This window comes from Pseudophryne corroboree, chromosome 1, assembly GCF_028390025.1.
Source record: "Pseudophryne corroboree isolate aPseCor3 chromosome 1, aPseCor3.hap2, whole genome shotgun sequence".
Classification (NCBI taxonomy): domain Eukaryota; kingdom Metazoa; phylum Chordata; class Amphibia; order Anura; family Myobatrachidae; genus Pseudophryne; species Pseudophryne corroboree.
Genome location: NC_086444.1, coordinates 845,840,383 through 845,867,123, shown reverse-complemented (window position 1 = coordinate 845,867,123; position 26,741 = coordinate 845,840,383).

The following is a 26,741-nucleotide window of genomic DNA, read 5'->3' as shown; positions in this document are numbered from 1 at the left end:
AGGAGGGGCATAGAGGGAGGAGCCAGTGCACACCCAGAGTCAAAGTCTTTCTTAAAGTGCCCATGTCTCCATGTCTCCTGCGGAGCCCATCTATCCCCCATGGTCCTTACGGAGTCCCAGCATCCTCTAGGACGTTAGAGAAATAGCAGTAAGATACTGCACATATGTATCCCTCAGCTTGTGCAGTGATATTACAGTTACCTGTATAATCCGGTGTAGATGATTATTATATAGCAGTAAGATACGGCACAGATGTATCCCTCAGTGTATGTAGTGATGTTACAGTTGCCTGTATAATCAGGTGTATATGATTATTATATAGTAGTAAGATATAGCACAGATTTATCCCTCAGCGTGTGTAGTGATGTTAGTTACCTGTATAATCAGGTGTATATTATTATATAGCAATAAGATACAGCAGATGTCTCTATCAGCATATGTAGTGATGTTACAGTAGCTGTATAATTTATTATATAGCAATAAGATACAGCAGATGTCTCTATCAGCATATGTAGTGATGTTACAGTAGCTGTATAATTAGATGTATATGATTATTGAAACAGATGTATCCATCAGCGTGTGTAGTGATGTTAGTTACCTGTATAATCACATTTATATGTTTATTATATAGCAATACGATACGGCACAGATGTCTCCATCAGCGTGTGTAGAGATGTTATAGTACCTGTATAATCAGGTTTATATAATTATTATTTAGCAGTAAGATACGGCACAGGTGTATCTCTCAGCATGTGTAGTGATGTTAGTTACCTGCATAAATCAGGTGTATATATTATATAGCAGTAAGATACGGCACAGATGTTAGTTACCTGTATAATCAGGTGTATATGATTATTAGATTAGCTCAAGGCTGCAAAAGCCTGAGGCCATATAAAAGCCCAATTTTTTGTGATTGGTTGTCTATGACTAAGCAGTTGCTAGGTAGTTTGTTGTTTTCTGTTGGAATTTTCCTATAGGATTGCTAGGTTGTCTGTCAAGGTTTTAGGGGGCGTGGGTTTAGGCTAGTAAATAATCCCAGTCATATGCCTCAGATTTCCTCTTGCCATTTGGAATGCCCCTGGAAGGCTGAGTACTTGACTGTGATCATATACTGTCCCTGTTTGCCTTGTATTGTATCCTTGCTCTCTTTTACCCCCTCATCTCTCCTCCTCACCCCCCTTTTCATTGCCTTGTTGCTCTGTGGCTCCTTTCCCCCGCTACTATGTCACATCTCCGCAGGTCCGCTCCCCCCTCCCGTCGCTTGGTGGAGGCCACGGGTACCCAGCGCTCCCGATCACAGAGCGAGACCTCTCCAGCCTCGGTCTCCGCGCCTGTTCGCTCGCGGCCCGCACCGCCGATGTTGGTGCACTGTGCCGGCCGGCACACTGGTGGCTCGGTTAGGCCAGGGTCGCAGAGGTCGTCCCTGGCGGCCCGCGGGCGGCACCCTCCTCCAGCGTGATTGTTTCCGGCACATCCCCCGTCTCCTTCCTGTGTGCGGCTTCGGCCAGCGGAGCTAGCGCCCACGTGCCTGGTGTCCTGGAGCGGCCCGCGGGGGGGGGGTTGCTGGAGAGCACTGTGTCAATGGGGCAGCAGGTGATCCCTGTGCCCCTGTGCCCCAGGCTTCACTTTCTCAGGCTGCTATTCCGTCCTGCATCTTCCCCTTTTCTGGGTCCGCAGGTGCCGCCGGCCGGTCGGGTCGGATGGCGACGACACAGTCGTCCATTGCTGTAGCATTTCACATGCCTGGCCCTCCTCCATTGTTTTCGGCGTCAGCTGGGTTTGCTGTGGGTCAGTTTTTCCCTGGGGCTCACCCCTGGCCAATTGCGCAGTCTTTTCCCGCTTCCTCCATGGCGCCTTACCAGGGTCTCCCGGTTTCCTCCTCCCCACAGTTCTCGCCCTATTTCTCAAGTTCGGCCCCTGGAGTCAAGCCCACGTGGTCAGCCAGCGGCCCTCGGGTCGCGATCCCCCCCACCCCACTGGCTTTTGCGGGCTCGTATCTCGGGTCTTCTCCCGCAGCTACGGCCTCGTATGCCCAGTTTTGGCACCCATCCCCCGCTCCCTCTCAGTTTCCTCCCATTTCGCTGGGATTTCCCTGGTCAGCTGGGTATCTTCCCCCCCGTGGCTCCCTGCCTACACCATCGGTGGCGTACCTGTGGTCGGGACGGCCCTTCCTCCCGATGGGTCTGCCCCCTCCGGCTAGCGATGGCGCTTTGCCCCGCTCCCGCCTGCCCCTCCCGTTTCTGTTGATGTGCAGGTTCCTCCTGCGTCTGTTGTCCCTTCTGTTTCCTCCTCTCAGGTGTTGGCGAGTCCTGGTGGGTCAGTGGCTTCGTCACGGAGGGGTCTGAGGTCGGAGAGCCGCGCTGACGACTGAAGACGCTCCGCCAAGGACGGTGGCGGGAGAGGCGGCTAACTCCGTTCCGGGTCCCTCGGTCGATGGTGAGCATGCTGTTCCTTCTCCCTGTTCTTCTAGCACTTCTTCTAACTCTTCCAGTAGTGTTTCTTCTGGTTCTCCTCGGCGCCCGCGTAAGCTGGCTAGGCTCATTGCGCGGCGACTGGCTAAGGAATCTAGGAAGGTGAAGACGCCTGCGGCTTCGGTTCCCTCCGATCCCCCGCTTTTTACGGAGATGGTTCATTGCGCCAATACAGCCGCTACCAGGGGGGGTTCGTAAGAGGATGAGGGAGAAAATTAGAATGGGGAAGTATGTGGACATTTTCACCCTTAAGGATGACATGCGGCAGGCTTTTGACGCGGCCAGGAAAACGGGAGGCATTGGGGAGAATGCTTTCAGTAATTTCCATCAGTGGTTGCGGGGAGGGGCTTGGTTTTTACGGTTTGTTACAGAGTCGCGGCCTGCAGAGTATCCCAATATGGTTAAGTACCTCTCTTTCTAGTTCATGAAATGCATTTGAAATCCAAAGGCTACACTTGGCGGGATTACGACGAGAATTTCCGCCTTAATCAGGATGGTAACTCCATTTTGCCATCAGATTTCAAAAATGTGGAGGTGTGGTTGGAGGTCACCCAGCAGGGGAGGTCCTGGGTAAGAAGCATATTGCAGTTGGCACTTCCGGTCCTCGCTCCTTAGTGAAGGGTAGGTGTTTCGCTTACAATGAGGGTAAATGCACCAGGTGCGTTAACTGCCGTTTTCGTCACTCATGCAAAGTGTGTGGGGCAGGACACCCGTCCAAGGACTGCTCTTCGGCCTCGAGCGGTAAACCCACCGCTCCAGCCGAGGCCGCTGGAAGTGGTAAGTAAGACTCATTCCCCTGTTCTGATTCCCAAACTGTGGCGCTGGCTTAGTTTGTACTCCGACAGGTCGGCCGCGCTGTTCCTCTTGGATGGTTTTAGTCAGGTTTTCCGCCTGCCCATTTCGGATTCCGTGCATGTGGTGGCGCGTCAGAATTTTAAATTGACTCGCGAATTCCCACATGAGGTCCGGCGGTAGGTGGACGCAGAGATCGGCTTGGGGCGCATGTGTGGGCCCTATGCCGTTCCCCCTGTTCCCGCCTTGTGCATCTCCCCCATGGGGGTGGTGCCCAAGAAGGCCCAGGGTAAGTTCCGCCTTATACAGCATTTGTCGCATCCTCATGGTGGTTCGGTTAATAACGCACAAGGCCTCGGGAATGGTGTCATCAGTCTATTGATGAGGCTCTGCGCTTGGTTAGGGACTGTGGTTCGGGTGCCTTGTTGGCGAAATTAGACGTGGAGTCGGCTTATCGTCTTCTTCCCCTGTACCCAGATTCCCTGCGGTTTCTGGGTTTCAAATTGGGTGCTGAGTTTTATGTGGATAGGTGTCTCCCCATGGGCTGTTCGATCTCCTGTGCCTATATTGAGAGATTTAGAACTTTTTTGCATTGGTGCATCTAGGCCGCCTCCGGTCACCCCGGGGTTGCTCACTTCCTGGACGATTTTCTATTTATAGGTCCAGGAGACAGTTCAGTTTGCGGCGATATTTTGTCGGTTGCCAGGTCCTTGTTCGAGGTCTTGGGGGTTCCCATTGCGACGGAGAAATGCGAGGGCCCCACCAGTTGTCTGAGCTATCTGGGAATTGAGATAGACACCGTGGCGGGTTGCTGTCGCCTCCCCGCTGATAAAGTGCGGAAGTTTTTGGGTTTGATTGACGACTGCTTGGGGAAGCGCAAGTTGCGGCTTAAACAGGTGCAGTCGTTGCTTGGTTCCTTCAATTTTGCGTGCAGGATTATTCCCATGGGTAGGGTTTTTTGCCGGAAACTTGAACGGGCCACTGCGAGGACGGTCAGGCAGCATCACACAGTGTACCTCTCCTGCGAGATCAGGGATGATTTTCGGGTTTGCTCTTCTTTCCTGGTGTCTTTCAACAGGGAGGTTTTGTGGCCTCCTCCTCGTTGTTCCAACCGCTGCCTCCAGCTGTTCACAGATGCCTCGGGTAGTTGTGGCTTTGGGGCCTTTTTTGCCGGTTCCTGGTGCGCTGCTTGGCCGCCTACTTGGGTCTCTGGTGCGCTGCTTGGCCGCCTACTTGGGTCTCACGGGGTTTCAATAGGAACCTCCTGTTGCTGGAATTGTTTCCTATCATTGTTGCCCTGGAATTGTGGGCCTGCAAGTTTTCGAATCTGGACATTTCGTTCCGTTGCGATAACTTGGCAGTGGTGCACGCTATCAATAATCAGCGTTCTTCTTCTCCCCAGGCTTTGCGACTGTTGCGACATATGGTGCTTGTCTGCTTGCGGCGCAGTATTAATTTCAGGGCCCATCACGTTCCCGGCATTGCGGATGCTTTGTCTCGGTTTCAGTTTGATAAGTTCTGTAGTTTGGTTCTGGGAGCGGCGACGGAGGGTTTACCATGCCCGCCTTCTGTCTGGCAGATTGTCGAGTCGGGTTAACTGCTCTGGCCAGGTGTGCGTTAGCTCCGTCCACGCTTAGGGTGTATGATGCGGCCTGGCGTGATTGGTCGGCTTTTCACAGTAGGTACGGTATGTCAGGTGAGTCCCTGGTAGACGTTTTGATGGCTTTTGTTTGGGAGCATTATCAAAGGGGTACCATGTCTTCTGCCCATGTGGTCATTTCCTTTCATTCTAGGCTGCGCAGGCTGTCGGACCCCACCGGGTCTTTTGTCCTTTCCAAAGCGCTTAAGGGATGGGCTAGGGTACGCCACGCGACTGCGGATTCCCATAGGTCGGGTACATTACAGCTTTTAGCAGAGTTCCAGGGTGTGCTGCCTCAAGTTGCGGAATCTGAGTTCGAAGTAGCCCTTTTTAGATTTGCCTTTGCTTTGGCTTTCTTTGGTGCTTTTAGGGTTAACGAGTTGGTGGCGAGCAGCAAGTCAACCCGGGATTCCAGTATGCTTTTCAGTAACGTGCGTGTGCAGGATGGCCTGTTGCTCTGTAGGATTGTGCGGTCCAAGACAGATCAAGCAGGTCGGGGTCGCTGGGTGTCCTTGAAGGCCCGGGAGGATGTGGGTGTCTGCCCGCTGCGCCTGGCGCAGGAGTATTTCCGGTTGCGGCCTCCAGGGGGCGACCAGTTGCTGGTACATGCACACGCTAGTCCTCTTACTAAGTTCTAGTTTGCTCCAGTGTTTAGGAGATGTTTGGGGGCTTTGGGCTTGCGCTGTGCGGATTTCGGTGCCCATTACTTTCGGATCGGGGGGCGGCTACCCATGCGGCAGCCACGGGCTCCTCCCCGGCGGCAATTCGAGAGTTGGGCCGTTGGAGGTCTGCCTCTTATAGATCTTATGCTCGTTTGGATAAGGTTTAGGTGCACCTGTTGCGCTAACCCAAAAACTTGGTTTACCCGTCAGTTTTTGAACAGGTAAAGTTCAGAAATCGAGGGTGTGAAGTTCATTTTTAAATTTTCCTCCAAGGAGGCCTAATTTCAATTGGCACTATACAAAGGTCCACGGGAGTTTTTTTGAGTTTTCTCCTTCACTTGGGTTTATTTGTTTTTTGTCAATTTGTTTTTCTATGTAATGTATTTCAGTATTCTGATGTTAGGATGTTTTCTTTTGCAGCTGTCGATGATTTTGGGGAACAAGTGTGGCTGGTTGGCCACTCTTACATTTTTTGGGCGGCAAAGCATCCAATGGTGCATAGGACGGCAGATATTTTTGATACCAGGGTGGTTCGTTGGTTGGGTGTCTGTGGTTTGCGATGGGGTGATTTGTTGCAGCTCCTTTCCCACCGTGAGCGTAGTTGGGGTCACCCTGGCTGTATTGTCCTGCATTTGGACGGTAATGATATGGGTTGCGTTAAAGGCATCGACCTCATTTTGTCCATTAAGGATGATTTGGTGGCGATACGTTGTCACTGGCTGGGGATCCGGATTGTATGGTCGGAGATAGTCCCGCGTTTCATTGGAGGGGGGCGGTGCGTTTCTCAGCTATTGAGAGGGCCCGCAAGAAGGTTAATTCGGCTGTTTCATTGTTTGTTACGGCTTTAGGTGGAGTGGTGGTTAAGCATCCTTTGCTTGTGCTGCGTAATCGGCAGTTCTACAAGGAGGATGGGATTCATCTTTCTCCGGATGGGATTCATCTTTCTCCGGATGGAGTTCAGGTTTTCCTAGATGGTGTTTTTGGTCCTTTCCGTTAGGGGTCTTTTGTTTTTACTTGTTTTCTTTGTTTGGATGGCAGTGGCGGTTTGTTAAACCTTTGTGGCGGGTTTGTTAAACCTTTGTGGCGGGAAGTCGCTACCAACCAGCAGTCAGATAGGCATAAGTGGTCTTTGTGGGGCACCCTCTTCAGAAAGACGGCAAGTGTGTCCTACGTTTGACTGGAGCTGGTGTCTGGTAGCGACTTTTCCTTTGCCATCCTCCGTAATAAAATCAATTTCAATTATAGTTTAAAGAACAGGTCAGCGATCAATAAATATCGTCTGACCTTTAACTACAGCTAACCGTGTCCGTGTCGTTATTTCAGTGTGTCGTTATTTTAGTTGTAAGCTAGCTTAAAGTGTTTATGTTAATCGCAATAAAATTATGGGTGCCTTATATAGCAGTTAGATACGACACAGATTTATTCCTAAGCGTGCTTAGTGATGTTACGGTTACCTGTATAATCAGGTGTATATGATTATTACATAGCAGTTAGATACGAAACAGATGTATTCCTCAGCGTGTGTACTGATGTTACAGTTATCTGTATAATCAGGTGTATATGATTATTATATAGCAGTAAGATACAGCACAGATGTATCCCTCAGCATGTGTAGTGGTTACCTGTATAATCAGGTGTATATGATTACTATATAGCAGTAAGATACTGCACAGATGTATCCCTCAGCTTGTGCAGTGATGTTAGTTACCTGTATAATCAGGTGTATATGATTACTATATAGCAGTAAGAGACTGCACAGATGTATCCCTCAGCTTGTGCAGTGAAGTTAGTTACCTGTATAATCAGGTGTATATGATGATTATTATATAGCAGTAAGATACAGCACAGATGTATCCCTCAGCGTGTGTAGTGATGTTAGTTACCTGTATAATCAGGTGTATATTATTATTATATGGCAATAAGATACGGCACAGATGTCTCCATCAGCGTATGTAGTGATGTTACAGTAGCTGTATAATTAGGTGTATATGATTATTATATAGCAGAAAGATACGGCACAGATGTATCCATCAGCGTGTGTAGTGATGTTAGTTACCTGTATAATCACATTTATATGATTATTACACAGCAGTAAGATACAGCAGACATATTCCTCAGCGTGTGTAGTGATGTTAGTTACCTGTGTCAAAGTCGAAAAATATTGCAGAACACACAGCACGTATAAACTGCACACGCATGCCCACTGCGCGTGCACTTGTTCTGCAGTGCGTGCACATGTACGCACTTTGCGTATGGTCGCTCCCGCGGTCCTGCGCGTGGTATGGGTATTTACGGCAGAGTTTGTGTACGCATGGAGGGCTATCAGACCACATTACATATTTAATCCAAATAGTGCACAATGTACACATAGTCTCCTTGCACCACATCAGAAAGTTATAGCTGTTTAAATGGTTGCAGAACAAAGGGATTCACCTTTACAGGATAAGAGGGGACAGGCTAAGGTTATAAGGTGGTATTTGGTATCCAGCTGTAGGGTATTTTAAGCGAAACATTCCGGTGTTGGTCTGCGGAAGATCGCATGTTCCTGCAGATAGTTATGTGCAGAAGCAGAATATAGATATAAACTGTATTTACTGTACATTATGTATGCGGCGGGAATCCAGGAGACCACCCACAAGAGCAGTTGAAAAAGACATCGCCTACCTTTTCAAATCAACCTATGACCTCTCCTGTACTGTAACGGTGCATCCCTGTGTCCAATGGACAAAGGGATTACAGTATCCATTGTATTGCTTTTGGAAGACTTGTATAACTAAAGCCTGCTGCAGAGCGGCCAGTCACTAGATTCACAACGTTATCTATTTGATTACGGAGGACTGGACCAGGAAGCGCACGCGAATATTCTCACGTATGTACATTGACTGTAGCCATTATTCTGTTATATATATTGTCTGTATTGTAGTGTATAATTTGTATTGTAAACCCCCTTTCAGAAATAATCCACTGTGGTGTCGGAACCCAGCGGTTAATCACAATTGGTGTCGTGTGCTCATTGCCCTGCTAAGGTTTAAAGTGTATTATTATTGTTATTATTGCATTGCTGTAGAAGGTTTTAAGTGTATCTCTGGGTGTGTACGCGCTGAGAGTACTTTGTACCGTCAGCGCGGCGTGTGTATGCAAAGTCCGTACACTGTACGGGACTCTGTCCGCAAATAGCGTAAAAGGTGCCTAGAGTGTGAACTAAGTATAGCGGCCGCAGCGGCTAAAGGTTTAAAGTGTATTGATGGTGTGTTTAAGGTATAGCTTTTATTCCTGTAAAGATAATTGGGGGCATCGTCCGATTTACCACATTTTTACTGCTTAACAGGTCACAAGCAGACAACAGCATAAGGGTGGACGGGGGATCCTACGTATTCTTTTCTTGGTCGGTGGATATACTGAAAACCCTACTTAATTGCTGATTAGATGGTGTCTGCTCTGTATGGTTTGTAGGGATGCTGGTAAGAACTTGTAAGGTAAGCAGGAAAAAAGCTATTTTAAATCTGTGAATTTATTTGTGTCGCCAAATGCGTACACCCATACCCTGTGCATACTCTCCCACATTGTTGCCATAACATTCAGATTACTAGATTCGTAATATAAACAAAGGAAGTAAGTGTAAAACACAAACGCAGTCTGGCCTAGTTATAAAGGTTTACAGAAAAGAAACTGTGTGGCATGTCAAGTGAGCAATTATAGTTAATATTGCTCACATTTAAAGAAATTGTATGATTTGTGCTATTGCGGACGTACGGTTTTGTACACGTCTCGGACAAGGTACGGAACTGCACACGCGGCGTAAGCACGGTCGCGTGTTTACGCAAATTGCTTAAGAATACGGTCGCTAAGTACAAATAACACAATAGTTCGTTTAGTTTAAAGGTGAGACAGTAGCCACGCTACAATAACACAAGATTGCCCAGCTTCCAAAATTTAGTATAAAACCCTTATTTACTGTATTGCCTCTGGGAGTAAAGCTGGTTGTCTGAATGATAATTTCCTGTACAGAAAAATAAAGTACATTTGAGTGAGCGAGTGCAGGAGTGAGTGGATAATGAACCCAAGAACTAAGTGAACAAGGTGGACTAAAGTGGTCTAAGTGTGCACACTGGGTTAGTAGAGATCCGGTGGCGTCGGGTTCGCAACCCTGCGTTAAGAGTGGACTAAAGTGGTCTTAGTGGACTGAGTGGTATCCCATACAACTCTGAGGTGGTCTACTAAGTGGTACTAAGTGGTCTACAACAATCGTAGGGCATATAGATAACTAGTATCTATAGGCTGTACTATTGCATCACACATCCGTTTGTTCTGCACAGAGCAACGTGATATTATTGTATCATCTGTGGAAGAGCATACGCAGACGTGATTGTATAGACAAAGGGGTTTTTCTTTGATAACTTCGGGAAATCTCCCTGGTGGGCTTCACTGGACAGGGTGAAAAATAGTTATCTAATTTCTGTTTTTCACCCTACAAACAATTCCAGTGAAAGAAACCGAAAAGGAAATTTTCACTGCCTCTCTCAGGAAAATATTCCAAACAGAACTTCCACCGAAAGAAATTACGGTGTAAGGTCTGATAGGAGCCCTAAGCTGGGTACATTGCCTTCGCTATCAACAGTGTATGGTAGTACTGGCCAGCGTGGGCGCGAGCGAGTGAAAGGTGCTCAGGTATACCTCCACCGTCTACTTATATTGAGTATTTTGGTGTGGGAATTTTTTAAAAGGCATTAGAAGAGACCCACAAATATGGGAGCCAGTTGCTCAAGTAAGAGACGTTTAGACAGGGTTCAGGCAGAATCGTGGACAAAAGGCTCCGCAAGGTTAATCATGTGTGAAAAATATGGTTCACACACAGAAGGTTTATGCAATGAGTGGATATGTATGACTAACAATGATAGGGGACCATGCCCTAGGGTGGGCAGCTTTGAACCAGAGGTACTGCAGAATGTAAGCAGTAGAATATGTCTTCTTAACTCCAGAAAACAAAGGATTAGACATAATGATTGTTTAAAATTATGGCAACAGGAGAGGGATATGCAAAGAGAACAAATTCGCAAAACAGGTTCAAGACCTAGCGGGAATGAGAACACAAACACACCAGTGTCGACACAGGTCGAAGGGGAAGAGATGGCTACAGTCAATGGTATATCCGTAAATGATAGTAGTATGCAAAAACAATGTATTAACCCTAATTTTTGCAAGATGTATCCTGTTTTGAAGTCTTTTCAAGGTTATAGGTCACAAGAAGATGAAGGATACAGCCAAATTCCAGCTCTCCTCCAAGCAGTCATTTTGCAGGAAACTCAGGTGGGACCTGTCCAACCAGGTAGAGTAGTAACAGTATTTATTCTCCAATGAAAGAACTGGTGAGGTCACAGCTACCGGTAAGTATGAGACAGTTCATTGCACAGAAACAACAACACCACACAGTAAACAGATTAGGAACGGAACGGTAGGATTACACCCTGTCTTGGAAATAGTAACTTCCAATGGGGGAACCGATAGTCAGGAAGTAGTCCTCACCAGGTATAATGCAATGTATTGCCCGTGGCCCAGAGATGAGCTGCGATCACTCATTTCAGAATTCCCCGACCCTCGGAAGCATTTAGCCAGATGTCAGAAATTTATCAGAGATCTGGGTAATGCGTATGAACCGACAAAAACACATAGTCCTATGACTGACAGAAACAATCAGGAAAATATAGAACGAATTAATAGGCAACTAGAGTTGTGTTTCCCCACTGAGTGGAGAAGAATTTTCTCCATAAAACAGAGGGAAAATGAAATGACATCTGAATATTTCCATCGGGCCCTGCAAATAATGGATAGATACATGGGGGTATCGGATACAGGGAACGATATGAATTACAGGAAGGTAGCTGTCTCTGTGCTAATGGACGGACTCAATAAGACAGTGAGGGACAGAGTACAAACATCTTTGCCTAGTTGGAAAAAGGTCACAGTAGCTTGTCTTAGTGAATGTGCGATTGAACACCATAAGAATATTGCTAGGCGTAGACAACTGCAGGAGGAGAGGCTGAGGATTGAAAGAACACAGGCCCTTACACCAAAGTCTCATCAACCTAAACCCCAAAACACGGATTGTAAGAAAGGACCTAGGATATGCTACACTTGTAGGAAGGAAGGGCATTTTGCCAGGGATTGTAGTAGTAGAACACATAGCCAATATAGACCCCTAGACAGAGAAAACAAGCCACGTTATTAAACACATAGACGGGATCAAGGGACATATAGTAAGGAATCACGATACAGTATAGAAAAACACAGATTCGGTTAATGGGAAGAACAGAATAAATGCAACTTTACCCTTTTGACAGAACTTACTGGGGTTAGGAGGAGGTCTCTAAACTTCTGCTTCTCTCTCTAGCAGAAGTGACCTCTAAATAACTTAACAGGAGTTTTGTTAGAGATGGTAAACATATTGAGCACTCCCACCCAGGAAGCACAATATGTTAGATAACCACGAAGACTAATGTTGCATTTCACTGTTTTAGATGCATGTCCATCACAGGTAGAGGAAATTATCTCAAAGATACCGGGTTCCCTATGAACTTAGAATGGACAATACACTGGATTGATGGCTGGGATAGTCCCAGTAGAGATATAACGCACAGATTTTTTTTTTAAGGGGAACAGACCGATTAGGGAATCATTCCCCGTAGTGCCCAATCCAGATGTCAAACTTTGTAAAATCTTCTTTGCCTTTACAAACTTACCTGTTACTAAATTCTGTGATTTGTCTTCAATGTTTCCTCTTCATTTCTTACGTTCACTGACAGGATTACAGTTCAAACGTCACATGCCTACTCGGTCTTTTCAGAGTTCTGCCCAAACCCAGTATATCTCACCAGCATAGGGACACCAGTATCAGTGTGCCTGGCCATGCACAAAGGGTGGAGAATGGGAATATTGGTGAAGGGAGACTGTGCATAGATACCGATATACATGATGGTGTGTTTAAGGTATAGCTTTTATTCCTATAAAGATAATCGACATTATCACCTGTATAATCAGGTGTATATGATTATTATATAGCAGTAAGATACGGCACAGATGTATCTCTCAGCATGTGTAGTGAAGTTACAGTTAACTACACTGTATATACTGTAAACAATTATGGGCACCATACTACAGAAAGAATATCCTGGAACTAGAAAAGGTTCAGAGATGGGCAATCAAATTGATCAAGGGGGTGGAGAAGCTAAAATACAAGGAAAGGCTTGCTAGGCTGGGCATGTTTACACTGAAAAAAAGGAGATTAAGAGGGGACATTATTAACCTTTACAAATATATAAGGGGACAATACACAGAGCTAGCGGGGGATTTGTTTTTGGTAAGATCATCACAAAGGACACCCGCTCAGGTTAGGATTTTGCACACAGAGACTGAAAGGTTTCTTCACAGGGACAATACGTATTTGGAATTCCCTGCCTGAGAGTAGTACGGGTGGACTTGTCACTACTTTTAAGAATGGGCTCGATAAATTCCTAATGGATAAGGTTATACAGGGTTATGGTGGGTAAATCATGTACTATAGTTATAAAATAAAACATATTTTTTTAACAGCTAAACATTCTTAAAAATATTACAGTGTAGGAGATCACTAACAGGTTGAACTTGATTGACAAATTGTCTTTTTTTCAACCTCAGAAACTATGTTACTAGATGTGCTTTTACGTCTCTTACTTAAATTATTTTCAATACTTCCTTTGATGGCACCAAATCCTTCGGTTTTCTGCCACCCTGATACTTATTTCAGTGTTATTTACTGACGCAGCTATGTTTATATACCCTGTACTTGCCCTATATTGGGAAAAGAAAAAAATAATCTGTAAGCGCTGGTATACAATTAAAAATATTTCCTTTTTATTTTCATTTAAACATGTATATACTGTAGATATATATCCTTTTTAAAACCATGAATCTAAAATATATTTATAGTATATACTCACAGCACATGATTGAGGCAATTACAGTGGGTTTTGAAGACTTAATCTCTAATAAATATCTCTAGTCTGTAATTTACACACATGCAAAAGAACCTTTCCAAGGTAATCTGAAAGGCCACATATATATGTCACTCTAAACGAAATGAATTTGGCACCTAGAATTATACAATAAAAGAACAGTTACAGTTTTAAGAAGCAAGAAAGGTGTTTAAGCAAGAATCTCACAGCTATGTTAATTAGTCTTTCAGCACATCCTTCTCAAGCCTTTTTGCTTTGCATGCAGTTAGAATTTAAAAGTTCTGCTTTCCAGAGGTATATGGAAAGGTATATGCTGTGTTTGTTAGTTGCAAAAAATATGGTTTTGTTAGTATGCAGGTATCTTAAATCAGTCTCATATCATGGCCATGAAAAAACTTTTATTTAAAAAAAAAAACGGCATTGGTAGTATTACCACACCTCCATTTGCATTCCTCTCCTTTTGTGATCTCCGTAGACTGTTGCCACGGGTTGGACTCCTGGCTGCCTATTGCCGTTTGGTTGACAGCCTTTAGGGTCCACACTTTGGGTGCTCAGGGTCACTTGGAGGAAAGGGGATAATGGTGTATTCCTTTGCTCATACAAATAAAACGTGCTTCTCCGCCTCTTTGAAGTTGTCAGCGGCTTCCTCAGTCAGAAGTGAGGAAGCCGCTGACGAGTTATATGGAAAGCTGTGGCCTTTCAGATTACCTTGGAAAGGTTCTTTTGCATGTGAGATTATTAAGTCTTCAAAACCATCTGTACACATGGATGGAGATCTCAGATCTGTATGGAAACTCATACAAAATTGCCTCAATTTTATGCTAATTGCCTCATTCATGTGCTGTGAGTATATACTATAAATATATTTTAGATTCATGGTTTTAAAAAGGATATATATCTATATACATGTTTAAATTAAAATAAAAAGGAAATATTTTTAATTGAACACCAGCACTTTCAGATTCTTTTTTTTTTTTTCCTGATTTAAGGGAGATGAATAACTTCCTCAAGTGAGAGCTGCAGGTATTCAGTTTTAACGAACATTTTGGTCAGCTCCAGGTATACAAAGTTCTTTTGTCCTATATTGTATTGAACTGTAAGTCACTGTTTTCATGTTTTGCTTATTTGTTTACTCTGTGGCGTCATATAAATAAAGGATAATAATAATAATAAACAAGGTGGTAAATGTGGAGCTGGTTAAAAATACAACCCTTCTATGAGGCTGGAAACAGATTAATTAGGTTTTTATACTGCTGACAAACTCGGAGGGAATACAAAAAATATTTGTGGAGAAAACTTTTAGCATTTCATAATTGCTACTAACAAAAGCTCTTGCTTCAGTATATCCACAAATCAGACAAAACTGTATTAATCTTTCTTAAACTGCCAATAATATAAGCATTTGCCTCAGTATATCCACTCATCAGCTACAACTTTGTATCCATTTGACAACTTCAGACTGTACTTCGGAGGAGGATAAATCTCGGCACATATAATGGTTAATCAGTTATCTACTGCGAGTGTTTTTATTTTAATTATATATATTTTTTTATAATTAATCTGCAGATATCAATGTATTCGCTTTACATTTAGTAAGATTTTTATTCTATTATCAAACCTGGGAATGTATCAATGTTAAATAAAATAATAGCTTTAAAGTGTGCACGGACAGCACTTCCCACAGTTTGTTTTTATGACTGTATTTTTCTGGTGAGGTACAGCTCCACACTAGGATAGCTGCAGCCGGTCACAGTTCAATTTAATAATTTGTGTTTGAGGTATTGGTTAACACCAGCGCCCATTATACAATTAATCCGTAAGTTGGTTAAATCACTGTAAAGGGCCCTACACATTAATAGATCCGCCGGCGAGCTGCCTGACGGCGTATACGGCCGACGGGCGACCCAGCAGTGACGGGGGGAGTGAAGTTTCTTCACTCCCCTGTCACCTGGCTCCATAGCAGTGCAGGCAAATATGGACGAGATCGTCCATATTGGCCTGCATGCACAGCCGACGGGGAACCAGCAATGGACGAGCGTTCATCGCTGGTGCCGCCACACTTCACGATATGAACGTTATCTCATTCATTAATGAACGAGATTGTTCATATCTTGCAGTCAAATCGCCCAGTGTGTAGGGCCTATTAGCTATAAGCCTACATTACTTCTTGCCAATCACAGCATCTGTGCTATTGTTTTAATTGTGATCTTAGGAGATTTTGCTTTATTTATTTGAATCGTATTGAGGTTCCATTTCATTTAGTATATATTAATACAAGTAATTACGGACTGAGGGCAGCTCTACAGTATTTCATTATACCACAAGTGTCTTTATAAGTATTTGTATTTATTCTTATGGACATGTAACTTTGTTAGTCTCCATTGTCTATGCACAATATGACAATCAAATTATCAATCAGTCCACAATGAATGACATCAAGTCACAACTGAGGGCTGAGGCTGACCTGGGGAAGCCTCAGGTGTAGGCGCTGGCGTGAAGGTGAACCGGGGTGGTAATATTGGGTTCCTAGATATACAGGAGATCTAGTATCATTTGCCCGAAGGCGTGACCACGACAACGAAGTTGTAAAAAGATAGTCAGTTTTATTGCACACACAGCTTTAGACACCTTGGATATGCAATAACGTCACAGCAGATGTGCAATGATAAATTACAGTACAGTTCCCAGAAGCACAGAGGTAATTAGTGCTGTGGCTTGCAGAACAGTATGTTACAGTCCTTGCCAGAACTGGAGATGGTAAGTCCGTATGCCACAGCTAACCGCTAAGGAGAGGTATGAACTGGTACTGACCAGCAGATGGTATACAGAGGCTGGAGTGACACAGATGCGCAGAAGTAGATGGTACTTGGTAAAATTGCTGAGAGTGCCGGATGGAACCAGTATGAATGAAAGGTGTGCAGAACTCACCACTGTAGATTTAGAGTCCGATGGTGAGCATCGATGGACGCTGTGGTTCAATGGTAGAATGGTCAAAGATGCAGGCGATATGGGAATACCGCTGATAACGTTGAAATAAACTTTAGAAACTGTGGAACACCGCTTGCAGAATATCAGCGACTCAGGAGCACTGCGTAAAGCTGGTAGGCCGTGGTAAGTACGCTGTGAAGTATGGAGAGCAGTGTTGCAGAGAGAAGTTGAAAATGATACCAGGACACCGCTGGAGGCTGGAAGCGAAACAGGACCAACGCTGTGAGCAGGAAGCCGGTGTCTGATTGTAGAGAGTAATCAGGAGCAATGCTGGAACACTCAGAAGTCGGGCTGCACCGCAGGATGGAAACAGGTGCGGGTCTCTTATACCCCTTTTACACTCGCATGAAAATCCCGGGATTTTGCATGTGAACGCGCATCATCCCGGGATTTTTGTCAGTGTGAAAGGGTACAGGGTCAATTTCCCGGGACGAGCATCCCGGGATTTCAACCCAGGTCTCGTCCAGGGTTGGTCCCGGGAAGCTGTGTAGTGTGAAAGGGCCCGTCCCGGGATTCACTATCCCGGGACTGTTAAAAGGCCTCGGATTGGAGCTTTCTTGGGCTCAGAAAAGATGATGTCATCTTTCAGAGTCCAGGGGAGCGTCCAGGAAGCGTTTGAGGAAGGCAGCATGGCTACTTGGACAGACCAGGAGGTGAGAGAGTTGCTGAGCGTTAGGGGAGAGGAGGAAATTATGAGGCAGATCACAGGCACAGTTAAAGATGCAGTGATTTATAAAAACATCTCCAAGATGCTGGAAGCCAGAGGAATCATCCGCACACAGCAGCAAGTGATCAACAAAATGAAAACTCTTAAAAAGCATTTCATGAAAGTGCATGACAACAACCGGAGAAAGAGCGGGTTTGGCCGTATCGACTGGCAGTACTATGACATCTGTGCAAATATCTTTGGACACACAGCTCTCTGCAGTCCGGTGAGTCTGTCTTCCAGTTCACAATACACTGCTACAGAAGGCACTCCAGAAGAGACACAGACAAGCAGTGACGTCTGCCCGTCATCACCGTTGTTAATTGACGACACACCTGAGGACCGCGACACATCCTCCCACCCGTCCATCAACACATCTAGAAACGACGACAGCATAACTGCAACAATTGAAGACGTCGTGGATGCTCAGACCAGTGACAGTGGGACTGTACAAAGTGTCGTCAACGTCACCCCAACTTTGCAGAAAAACAGTAAGTACATGTTTACAATTGATAAAGCTGATTTATATACGGGAATGAAAAGCTATACCTTCAATACACTCTAAATACACTTTAACCTGAAGCCGCTGCGGCCTTTGTACACCGTTTGCGTACATAGTCCCGTACCGTGTACGGACTTTGTGTACAAACGCCACGCTGGGGGTACAAAGTACACACAGCGCTACACACCCAGAGTAGCTAGTCGCTCATTTTGTATTTCTGCTCTTCACAGTTTACAACGTACCGCCTAGAAGGAAGAAAGTGAGCAAAGCTGAGCAAGTGGCTAAAGCCATGTCAAATGTCCTTGTTGACCAACTCCGAGAGATGGACGCTGCAATGTCCGCACAGGAGGATGCAAGGCTCGACAGGTTTCTAGAGGCAGAACGCCAAATGCATGATTCATTTCTTACCCAAGTCATGACAATGCCGGAACGCATGAGTTGAGAGCAGTATGAACGTCACAGGGAATTGCACCAAATGAACATGGCGTTCTTTGAGCGTATGAGCAATACCTCAAGAGCACCAACCCAACACCACAACTCACAATACCCTGAGCAGGGTTTTTCCTCATTTAATCCTGGCCCATACTATGCCCCAAATACTGCACCATCTAGCGCGCAAACCTCAGAGTTTACTGTATTGCGCAATTTGCCCTGAAACACAGTGAAAGTTCTTTTGTTGTTAAATAACCACAGTGTGGTCAGTGTTTATGCACAACTGTTTATGCACAACTGTTTATGCATTCTTTAATTGTTTTTCTATGTTCTGTTCTGTTTTGTATAGTGTCTACATTAAAGCACTTTTTATTTATTTTTGACACAGTAATAATATATTGCAGGGACACTGTAGTTTATGGTGTTGTTTCTACAAGCCTACCAGTGTTTTATTTTATTTTATGCCAATCAAAACTTGATTGCAAATCTATGCATAACATAGCCAAATGTGCGTAACAGTAGACCATGTTTTCTACATTGTTTCTCCATATATACACAGTTGCTGGCAATGTGTTTTTTTTTGGGGGGGGGGGGAATCATAAAAAATGAAACCAAATATCAAAGGTGAAATAAAAAAATTTAATTCGCCAAACATGTTGTGTTGATTCTTCTTCACCCCTCCCTTTGTTGACTAGTGTGACCTCATCTATGTGAGCCACAAAAAAGGCCATTTCTAATGACATACATATGCATTTGCAGGGATATCCCGGGATCAGTGTGAATGGGGCTGTCCCGGGTCGATCCCAGGTCTTAGTGCAGTGTGAAAGGGGTCAGTCCCGGGAATGCATCCCGGGAGTGACCCGGGAGTGCGAGTGTAAAAGGGGTATTAGTGGAGCTGAATCACAGGAGCTGGAATACCTGGAGAAACAAGCAGTAGAATCCACAAGCAGGAGGGACATGTGTATAGGTTAGATAACCAAAGCACTGACGATTATCCAGCCCAGGAGCAGGATATTTATACCAGCTAGAAAGCAGGCATTGGCTGGATAATTAGGCAGAGTCCAGAGTGCAGCGGATAGGTTGAAGAATGACATGTGATGAGGAAAAACATGGCTGCACCCATGTTTGCATTTGGAGAGAAAGTCTATTTGTATATTCCATGTGGTAAACAGCAGTAATGGCGGAGGAGGGCAGGAGACGCCATTCTTACAAACAGTGTAACCTAGCTGTAAGACTGCCATGACAGCGCTGCGGGATCACAGGGAAGAGACTTGAGGTAATGATCTACAGCGCGCTGCGCGCAGACAGCGCAGAAGGAATCCCATTTTGGAATGCTGAGCCAGTCTCAGGAGACACTTGGAAGGTAAATAATGATGTCCAGTTACCCGGTTCGTGACACATCAGCAGAAGTATATCATGATGGATGGCCCTGAACATTTGCACTGGCTGTTTCTTCTATATACAGTAAGATGTGTATTCTGTATTTTAATAAAATAAACCAAAATGTTGCATCAATGGGACGTTAGCCTGTTCATTTGTATGATAATGACCTGAGAGTGCTGCTGCTACACCTACCATATATAGGGCGTGATACAAATGGCAGGCGATTGGGATGCCGGCGGTCAAATGACCAACAGGTTATACAGTAATTATTTTACCTCTCCCCTGTCCCCTGACCCGTACCGAAACTCGCCCGGGGTGGCAGCTAAGGCTAAGATTTTTTTTTATTTTTTTGGTGGGTAGGGGTGGCTAGAGCTAAGATTGGGGGGGTGGGGTGGCTAGGAAAAGAATTAGGGGGTGGTGTCTAGGGATTAACCCCCTTTTATTGCCTAACCTTAACCCAGTCACTAACAGTTCTGTGGTCAGTGTTCCTGCACCAGGATTCCCAAGTGGTGTATTGAAAATACAAGCTACAACTGTGAGGAGAACGTAAAAAAAAAAATGAGTCATACATGGAAATGGGAGACACCAGTCAAAAAAAATGAGGCATACCTGGAAATGGGAGACACCAGTCAAAAAAAATGAGGCATACCTGGAAATGGGAGACACCAGTCAAAAAAAATGAGGCATACCTGGAAATGGGAGACACCAGTAACTTCAACAGGGAATGGCCGCGATTAAAAGAAATGCAGATAAATTGCATAATGCAGGAGCCAGCGACACAGCAATAATAAAAAAAAAATGCTGCATATGCAAATTGACACAACAGGGGGAAAAATTAACGTAAATATCTGTTTTCGCAGAAAAAAATAATAGTGCTACCCACCCTAAGCACAGTATCTGTTTTCTAGCTTATTTGAGTAGCATACATACTTATCTGTGACAAAAGCTTTCTAGATTCTTTGAAAGACAGACTTAAAGGAGTAGTGTTTTTATATTCACATTCATCTGATCATTATCAGAAACTTAACTTTCATTTTGATCAGGATAGACAGACTAAAGTAAATTTACATTCTGATCAATAAAATCCTCCAGTTATAAAGAAGAAGAAATAATACTTCTTAAAACAGTGGTTCCCATACTTTTTTAAACACGGCACCCTAGAGTATCATAATTTTTTCACTGCACCCCATTTGGAAATAAATATTAAATTAAGTAAATTCTGTTTATATGTCATCTTTAGGTTCAGTTATATGGTGAGGGACAGGATTTGCTTTTGTACACAATTTTATATTGGCATCCCCTAGCACTGGTATTGCCTATTACGTTGACCGTACTGTAAATTATTTGAATTGGTCCTGGCCCACCAATCCAAGCACTTCTGCAAGTGTCCCAAGGCACCCCAGGGTGCCTAGGCACACAGTTTGAGGACCACTGTCTTTAAAGATGCAAAATTAAAAGTGAAATACTTCATTCATGGCTTTTGTAAACATATATAAACATGTATATTGTTTAAGGGAATTCACAGGTGAAAAAAAGACTCGAAAAGCCTGCATAGGTTTGAAAGAATGTAAGCACCCTGATTTTTATTTGAAGCAAAACTGGTTAGAACAAGTTTTTTGTTGATATTGGTCTATTGGGGGCGTTGTTGGGGCGTTGTTGAGTTGTCAATCAAGGAGTTAGCCAGTTAGGAGGTTTTGGGGGTAATTCTGAGTTGATCGCAGCAGCAAGTTTGTTAGCAATTGGGCAAAACCATGGGGGTCATTCCGAGTTGTTCGCTCGTTGACGATTTTCGCTATATTGCGATTAGTCGCTTACTGAGCAAGGTTCGCAGAGCGCATGCGCTTAGTTATTTTACACAAAGGTTAGGTATTTTACTCACGGCATAACGAGGTTTTTTCATCGTTCTGGTGATCGTACTGTGATTGACAGGAAGTGGGTGTTTCTGGGCGGAAACTTGCCGTTTTCTGGGCGTGTGCAAAAAACGCTGGCGTTTCTGGGAAAAACGCGGGAGTGTCTGAAGAAACGGGGGAGTGTCTGGGCGAACGCTGGGTGTGTTTGTGACGTCAAACCAGGAACGAAGCTGACTGAACTGATCGCAATGGCTGAGTAAGTCTCGAGCTACTCAGGAACTGCTAAGAAATTTCCATTCGCAATTCTGCTAATCTTTTGTTCGCAATTCTGCTATGCTAAGATACACTCGCAGAGGGCGGCGGCTTAGCGTGTGCAATGCTGCTAAAAGCAGCTAGCGAGCGAACAACTCGGAATGAGGGCCCATGTGCACTGCAGGGGGGGCAGATAATAAGAATTTACTTACCGATAATTCTATTTCTCATAGTCCGTAGTGGATGCTGGGGACTCCGTAAGGACCATGGGGAATAGCGGCTCCGCAGGAGACTGGGCACATCTAAAGAAAGCTTTAGGACTAACTGGTGTGCACTGGCTCCTCCCCCTATGACCCTCCTCCAAGCCTCAGTTAGGATACTGTGCCCGGACGAGCGTACACAATAAGGAAGGATTTTGAATCCCGGGTAAGACTCATACCAGCCACACCAATCACACCGTATAACTTGTGATCTGAACCCAGTTAACAGTATGATAACAGAGGAGCCTCTGAAAAGATGGCTCCCAACAATAATAACCCGATTTTTGTAACAATAACTATGTACAAGTATTGCAGACAATCCGCACTTGGGATGGGCGCCCAGCATCCACTACGGACTATGAGAAATAGAATTATCGGTAAGTAAATTCTTATTTTCTCTAACGTCCTAAGTGGATGCTGGGGACTCCGTAAGGACCATGGGGATTATACCAAAGCTCCCAAACGGGCGGGAGAGTGCGGATGACTCTGCAGCACCTAATGAGAGAACTCCAGGTCCTCCTCAGCCAGGGTATCAAATTTGTAGAATTTAGCAAACGTGTTTGCCCCTGACCAAGTAGCTGCTCGGCAAAGTTGTAAAGCCGAGACCCCTCGGGCAGCCGCCCAAGATGAGCCCACTTTCCTTGTGGAACGGGCTTTTACAGATTTTAGCTGTGGCAGGCCTGCCACAGAATGTGCAAGCTGAATTGTACTACAAATCCAACGAGCAATAGTCTGCTTAGAAGCAGGAGCACCCAGCTTGTTGTATGCATACAGGATAAACAGCGAGTCAGATTTCCTGACTCCAGCCGTCCTGGAAATATTTTCAGGGCCCTGACAACATCCAGCAACTTGGATTCCTCCAAGTCCCTAGTAGCCGCAGGCACCACAATAGGTTGGTTCAGGTGAAAACGCTGGAACCACCTTAGGGAGAAACTGAGGACGGGTCCTCAATTCCGCCCTGTCCGAATGGAAAATCAGATAAGGGCTTTTACAGGATAAAGCCGCCAATTCTGACACGCGCCTGGCCCAGGCCAGGGCCAACAGCATGACCACTTTCCATGTGAGATATTTTAACTCCACAGATTTAAGTGGTTCAAACCAATGTGACTTTTGAAACCCAAACTACATTGAGATCCCAAATTGCCACTGGAGGCACAAAAGGAGGCTGTATATGCAGTACCCCTTTTACAAACGTCTAAACTTCAGGGACTGAAGCTAGTTCTTTTTTGGAAGAAAATTGACAGGGCCGAAATCTGAACCTTAATGGACCCCAATTTCAGGCCCATAGACACTCCTGTTTGCAGGAAATGTAGGAATCGACCCAGTTGAATTTCCTCCGTCGGGCCTTACTGGCCTCGCACTACGCAACATATTTTCGCCAATTGCGGTGATAATGTTTTTGCGGTTACATCCTTCCTGGCTTTAGATCAGGATATGGATGACTTCATCCGGAATGCCTTTTTTTTTTTTTTTTTCCTTCAGGATCCGGTGTTCAACCGGCATGCCGTCAAACGCAGCCGCGGTAAGTCTTGGAACAGACAGGGTCCCTGCTGGAGCAGGTCCCTTCTTAGAGGTAGAGGCCACGGATCCTCCGTGAGCATCTCTTGAAGTTCCGGTTACCAAGTCCTTCTTGGCCAATCCGGAGCCACGAATATAGTGCTTTCTCCTCTCCATCTTATCAATCTCAGTACCTTGGGTATGAGAGGCAGAGGAGGGAACACATACACTGACTGGTACACCCACGGTGTTACCAGAGCGTCTACAACTATTGCCTGAGGGTCTCTTGACCTGGCGCAATACCTGTCGAGTTTTTTAATCATGTGGACGACTTCTGGGTGAAGTCCCCACTCTCCCGGGTGGAGGTCGTGCTGAGGAAGTCTGCTTCCCAGTTGTCCACTCCCGGAATGAATACTGTTGACAGTGCTATCACATGATTTTCCGCCCAGCGAAGAATCCCTGCAGCTTCTGCCATTGCCCTCCTGCTTCTTGTGCCACCCTGTCTGTTTACGTGGGTGACTGCCATGATGTTGTCCGACTGGATCAACACCGGCTGACCTTGAAGCAGAGGTCTTGCTAAGCTTAGAGCATTGTAAATGGCCCTTAGCTTCAGGATATTTATGTGAAGTGATGTATCCAGGCTTGACCCTAAGCCCTGGATATTCCTTCCCTGTGTGACTGCTCCCCAGCCTCGCAGGCTGGCATCCGTGGTCACCAGGACCCAGTCCTGAATGCCGAATCTGCGGCCCTCTAGAAGATGAGCACTCTGCAACCACCACAGGATGGATACCCTTGTCCTTGGTGACAGGGTTATCCGCTGATGCATCTGAAAATGCGACCCGGACCATTTGTCCAGTAGGTTCCACTGGAAAGTTCTTGCGTGGAATCTAACGAATGGGATTGCTTCGTAGGAAGCCACCATTTTTACCCAGAACCCTTGTGCATTGATGCACTGAGACTTGGTTCGGTTTTAGGAGGTTCCTGACTAGCTTGGATAACTCCCTGGCTTTCTCTTCCGGGAGAAACACCTTCTTTCTGGACTGTGTCCAGGAACATCCCTAGGAAACAGAAGACAAGTCGTTGGAACCAGCTGCGATTTTGGAATATTGAGAATCCAATCGTGCTGCCGCAACACTACCTGAGATAGTGCTACACCGACTTCCAACTGTTCCCTGGATCTTACCCTTATCAGGGAATCGTCCAAGTAAGGGATAACTAAAATTTCCTTCCTTCGAAGGGATATCATTTCGGCCATTACCTTGGTAAAGACCCGGGGTGCCGTGGACCATCCCTACGGCAGCGTCTGAACTGATAGTGACAGTTCTGTATCATAACCTGAGGTACCCTTGGTGAGAAGGGTAAATTTTGACATGAAGGTAAGCATCCTTGATGTCCCGAGACATCATGTAGTCCCCTTCTTCCAGGTTCGCAATCACTGCTCTGAGTGACTCAATCTTGAATTTGAACCTCTGTATGTAAGTGTTCAAAGATTTTAGATTTAGAATCGGTCTCACCGAGCCGTCTGGCTTCGGTACCACAATAGTGTGGAATAATACCCCGTTCCCTGTTGCAGGAGGGGTACCTTGATTATCACCTGCTGGGAATACAGCTTGTGAATGGCTTCCAAAACTGCCTCCCTGTCAGAGGGGGACGTCGGTAAAGCCGACTTTTGGAAACGGCGAGGGGGAGACGTCTCGAATTCCAATATGTACCCTTGAGATATTACCTGAAGGATCCAGGGGTCTACTTGCGAGTGAGCCCACTGCGCACTGAAATTCATTGAGAACGGGCCCCCACCGTGCCTGAGCTTGTAAGGCCCTAGCGTCATACTGAGGGCTTGGCAGAGGCGGGAAAGGGTTTCTGTTCCTGGGAACTGGCTAATCTCTTCAGCCTTTTTCCTCTCCCTCTGTCACGAGCAGAAAAGAGGAACCTTTTGTCCGCTTGCCAACAAAGGACTGCGCCTGATAATACGGCGTCTTATTTTGAGAGGCGACCTGGGGTACAAACGTGGATTTCCCAGTTGTTGCCGTGGCCACCAGGTCTAAAAGACCGACCCCAAATGTCCCTTTTCAAAGGCAATACTTCCAAATGCCGTTTGGAATCCGCATCACCTGACCATTTTACTGGTAGAATTGGACAAACGCACTTATACTTGATGCCAGTCGGCAAATATTCCGCTGTGCATCATGCATATATAGAAATGCATCTTTTAAATGCTCTATAGGCAATAATATACTATCCTTATCTAGGATATCAATATTTCCAGTCAGGGAACCCGACCATGCCAACCCAGCACTGCACCTCCAGGCTGAGGCGATTGCTGGTCGCAGTATAACACCAGTATGTGTGTGAATACATTTTTGGATACCCTCCTGCTTTCTATCAGCAGGATCCTTAAGGGCGGCCATCTCATGAGAGGGTAGAGCCCTTGTTCTTACAAGCGTGTGAGCGCCTTATCCCCCCTAGGGGGTGTTTCCCAACGCACCCTAACCTCTGGCGGGAAAGGGTATACAGCCAATACTTTTTAAGAAATTATCAATTGTTATCGGGGGGAAACCCACGCATCATCACACACCTCATTTTATTTCTCAGATTCAGGAAAACTACAGGTAGTTTTTCCCTCACCGAACATAATACCCCTTTTTGGTGGTACTCGTATTATCAGACATGTATAAAACATTTTCCATTGTCTCAATCATGTAACGTGTGGCCCTACTGGAAATCACGGTTGCCTCTTCACCGTCGACACAGGAGTCAGTATCCGTGTCGGCGTCTGTATCTGCCATCTGAGGTAACGGGCGCTTTAGAGCCCCTGACGGCCTATGAGACGTCTGGACAGGCACAAGCTGAGTAGCCGGCTGTCTCATGTCAACCACTGTTTTTTTATACAGAGCTGACACTGTCACGTAATTTTCAACAGTACATCCACTCAGGTGTCGACCCCCTAGGTGGTGACATCACTGTTACAGACACTCTGCTCCGTCTCCGCATCATTTTTCTCCTCATACATGTCGACACAAACGTACCGACACACAGCACACACACAGGGAATGCTCTGATAGAGGACAGGACCCCACTAGCCCTTTGGGGAGACAGAGGGAGAGTATGCCAGCACACACCAGAGCGCTATATATATATATATATATACAGGGATAACCTTATATAAGTGTTTTTCCCCTTATAGCTGCTGTATGTTTTAATACTGCGCCTAATTAGTGCCCCCCTCTCTTTTTTTAACCCTTTCTGTAGTGTAGTGACTGCAGGGAAGAGACCGGGAGCTTCCCTCCAACTGAGCTGTGAGGGAAAATGGCGCCAGTGT